At 38.6% G+C, this 4,226-nt stretch overlaps 1 long non-coding RNA gene across 1 annotated transcript; it reads right to left on the minus strand.

Moving 5' to 3' along the window:
* Window positions 1-432: 432 nt before the first annotated feature.
* Window positions 433-3,612, minus strand: LOC131683054 (uncharacterized). Its single transcript, XR_009304342.1, has 3 exons — window positions 2,987-3,612; window positions 2,542-2,933; window positions 433-1,523 (listed from the first exon to the last, which is right to left on the minus strand). It is a non-coding gene; the product is annotated as an uncharacterized LOC131683054 (long non-coding RNA).
* Window positions 3,613-4,226: the final 614 nt, after the last annotated feature.

A 4,226-nucleotide genomic window follows, 5' to 3' on the forward strand; every position in this document is an offset into this window, starting at 1 on the left:
ACCAACACACAGAAAAAAAATATTTGTAAAAGTAAGAGTGTTCCGCTCTTAGCAAAAAAAACAACTAACGCCTACTATCAGGTTGAAAGTAAAACTTTTAAATAAATCAAGAATAATAATCTAAATAAAAGTTTTCCTTTTTAGCTAATGAAGAATAGTATTCAAAATAAAAGTTTTATTTTCAAACTAAGAGTATGCGTTGGTTCTTTTTTGCTAAGAGTGAAAAACTCTTATTTTTACCAACATTTTTTTTCTGTGTGAATGTCATCATGACAATCTTACCCAGTTAAGCTCAGCCGGAAATGAACTGGAATTCTGGCTAGTTCTAGTTCGTATTCCGGCTCCAGTGACACAACCGATTCTAGTTAGAATCGGTTGTGTCACTGGAGCCCGTGAACGAACAGGAATCAGCCAGAATTCCAATTCATTTCCGGCTGAACTTTACTGGGTACAGCTTTAGCACCCAGTTAAGCTCAGCCGGAAATGAACCGGAATTCTGGCTGGTTCCAGTTCGTATTCCGACTTCAGTGACTAATTAGAATCGGTTGTGTTACTGGAGCCAGAATACGAACTGGAACCAGCCAGAAATCCAGTTCATTTCCGGCTGAACCACAACTTTTTTTATCGCTACTCCCCCGGTACGTGAGTCTTCAAAAAAAAATTCTTCAGTTAAAACATGTTACGTAACATCGGTGACTACGAAAGTAAGCGAAGAGAGACAATTACGCAGTATTCAAATTTAACGGTAAAAATTTGTTGCCTTCCTTCAGCGGAGAAAGTTATGTCTTATTTGTAATATAACTTGTTTTAGTTTAGTGCTAGGGCGTTTAGTGACAACGGTTTGCCTTGCTCTCTTGGTTCGATCTCGACTATAGGTTCTATCTCTCGATGCTGAATCATGGCAGCTAGCAACGGAATTATTCTTCAATGTGAAATTTACCCAGCAGTACCAGAATATAATATTCGCGCAATCAACGAAGAAAAGTTTCCGGAATTTGCGTTGGAGTCAGTCGAAACTTTTCATAGTTTCGATTGATACCCTTTCCGAGCTAGTGCTTTTTTAAAGATATTTTTCTGATGAGTCAGAATTTGTAATTCCGGACATATTCTCTTGTCTAGTGCGTAATTCTACTGGATCGTTGATCGACTTTTAACAATCGCACCGGGAGGTTGCTGATCTAGCTCAGTGCCTTCAAGTTTTACAGTAAACTTAAAAATTGCTGGGTGACTTGGTTTCTTGCTTGAGCGCAAAAGAGTGGTTTCCTTTCTGCTAACAATGATTAGGTTTGTTCCAGTACACGGAAGTCACTCCGGAACAAAACATTCTTGCTCCTTTTCACTCCGATTTGCTACCAAAAGAAGGAAAAGAAAAGAAGATAATACAGGAACGATTTTCTCCCTGCTTTCTCCGGAGTACTTCCAGTTTCTCCTGGTACTGGAACAAACCTATTGCTACCAGTGTTCTCTTGCGGCAACGTTGGTCCATCACAGAATCTCTTACGTTTGTGCGGTGCTGGTGTTTTCTGAAAAGAGGAAATAAATCACTATTACAGCAAGATGGTGAATAGTGGGACGCAATTCTTGAGCGTTTTTTCAAAAAGTCATATCTGCAATGAGTTACTCTCTTTGTTTACTTTCTCTTCTGTTAATAATTCGGTCTCTTTAACATTTATCCCTCAAGTCTGGTCATAATATGCTACTTAAAACCACCGTCTTTCGATCTGTACTGTAAAATAAGTGAAAAGCGTTGTAGTGACACCGTAAAAATCGAAAGAGAAAGTAAACAAAGAGAGTAAATCATTGCAGATGTCTTTTTGAAAAAATTCTCATGCGTCAAAATATTCGTAAACAGGCGTGTGTCATGAATGCCACGTGTATATTAACCACAATCATAATACACTCAAAAAAGTAAACGTTATGCCTATTGGTTTATAGATTTTTGCACTATTGCGGAAGCATACGTTTACGACACTATTTACTGGCACATAAACCTAATGTGTGTATTTACAATAAATATTAATCTTACATTCACATTTCATAATTATTAGGCACATAAAACCCCATTCTATAACAATATGCACATATAACTTATGTGTGTGCATACATAGTTTATACAATTGACACATAGAAGGTATGTGTGCGCTCGATAACAATAGCATTTCTTCTTCATATGAATTTTAAGCGGTTTGAAACAAATAGAATTAACGTTTCGATTTTTTTAGTGTACTTTTGTGCAGGGAATATTGTAACAACATAACGATAAAGTCAAAGCAAATACAAATTTGTATTTGGTCAAAGTAACACCTTTCCGATCCGCTTTGGCAACGGTTCAGTACCGTGCACGAATGCCAATATTATTTTACACGCTTCAAATGTGAGCACACTTATCCGGGACGGTGCCGTGCCGGACAAGTGTGAATGCTCGCTTTTGATTTGTATGAAAGAATATTGGTGTCCGTGCACGGAACTGAAATGGATCGGATAAGTGTAAATAGTGCTTAATGCTATAAATTGAACCCTTCCATAATAAAACTGAAATACCTGCGTCAGATTGTTTAATTGATTGTACATTTCCAAAGGTAATCAGCATTGTGGGGCAATGTAGTTCAGCCGCCATGGTCATCGGGATAGAACCAAAGCAGATCGAACATTGGCTCCTCATGTTGCATATCATGCGATCCGTCTAGCTCTCGAATCTGATTCAGGGACTAAGACGGCTATGTGAAACCAGTAGATTTGGCCATCACCTAGTGCCGGTCGCGTGGAAATTTTCCAAACCTTGGGATAGGAATACCTGTAACTACAATCTCTCGGGACTCGTGGTTCCTAGGGCTGTGATTCCCGTACGATATTGAATCGTTAGTGCCACCATTTAACCAGAATAATAGTTCCGATCAACATAGTCATCAATTGACAGCTATTTGGCATCCATCCTAAAAAATATGATCGTGAAACTAGCTGTGCACAAACTTACGAAACATTTTACCTATTGTATATTTCACTCCCTTTCCAGTACTCCCTCTTTGCCTTGCATACTATGGCTTTGACAAGTTATTTGGACTAAATAACGGCTATTCCCTGTATGTTGAAAGACACCATGTCAGTGGCATTGCTCCAAAATATGCAAATAAATCCTTTGATCCGGACGCTAGTTTCTCTCCCAATACCAGGAAATCAGCTCCAAAGCAATTTTTCTAGGGTACGTTAGTCTTGAAGATGACAAGCAGCAGTTTTTTCACGTTTTGATGTCGCGAACTGACTTTTTGCGACTGCACAGAAATAATGAAAAAACTTATCTCGCAAACGCATGAAGCGCTTCAAATGACTGTCATTCGAGCCAGCCCAAACACTGGAAACAGATGAAACACGAATGATCAACTACTGTTAGTTGAGATGATAATAATAAGCACCATCGTTTACTTTTTTGGGTGCAAATAATTCATATGGCGTTATGTCTATCCTTCGAATATCACAGACTGTTCATTCCAATACAGACATGAAGTCATTCGATCTTGAATCCACCATTTTTTGGATGATTGCCATTCGAAATCGTCAACATTGAGTTTTTATGTCGTTCAAATGACAAATCATATGCTATATCGCAACAATTTTTGTTCAGTGTAAGACGATTTTGCTAGATTTTCAGAGCACTGTGCACCCAGTGCATTAACGCAAGCGACGGAAGGTTATCGAAAAGTTTCGTGAAAATGAAAATTCCAGTAATGATGATGATTTTCCCAAACGGTTCGTTTTCGAGAGGTTTTTTTTTGTTCTTTGGCATTAGGATTAGCGATAATAATTCAAATCAAGGCTACTACTGGGAAGTCACCTTTAAAAAGCCGATGTCGAAGTAAAATTTGGAACAATGTACGCATGCACTTCAGAGATAGCGTGACATCAGGAGCTGCGATTTCATTTCAATTTCGCTTTTTTGTGAAAAGGGCGATACTTACAAATGTAAACATAAGGCTTTTTTTTCATACATGCGAATGAAGGCTTTGAAACGAAACAAATTAACCTAAAAATTTGGATTCTACGATATTGCTTTCATAAACTACAGGCGACAATGGATTTATGACCAAGCGGACTGGACGGCTTACGAACGATTGACCGCCAACGCTATACAACCGGGCGTCGAAATGTCAATCGACCGTTTTGTCGATCATTTGATCACTGCAGGAAACACTGCAATACCCAGAACCAGCGGAAAGGTCGGACCTAAGGCA

The sequence above is a fragment of the Topomyia yanbarensis genome, chromosome 2 (assembly GCF_030247195.1).
Source record: "Topomyia yanbarensis strain Yona2022 chromosome 2, ASM3024719v1, whole genome shotgun sequence".
NCBI lineage: Eukaryota > Metazoa > Arthropoda > Insecta > Diptera > Culicidae > Topomyia > Topomyia yanbarensis.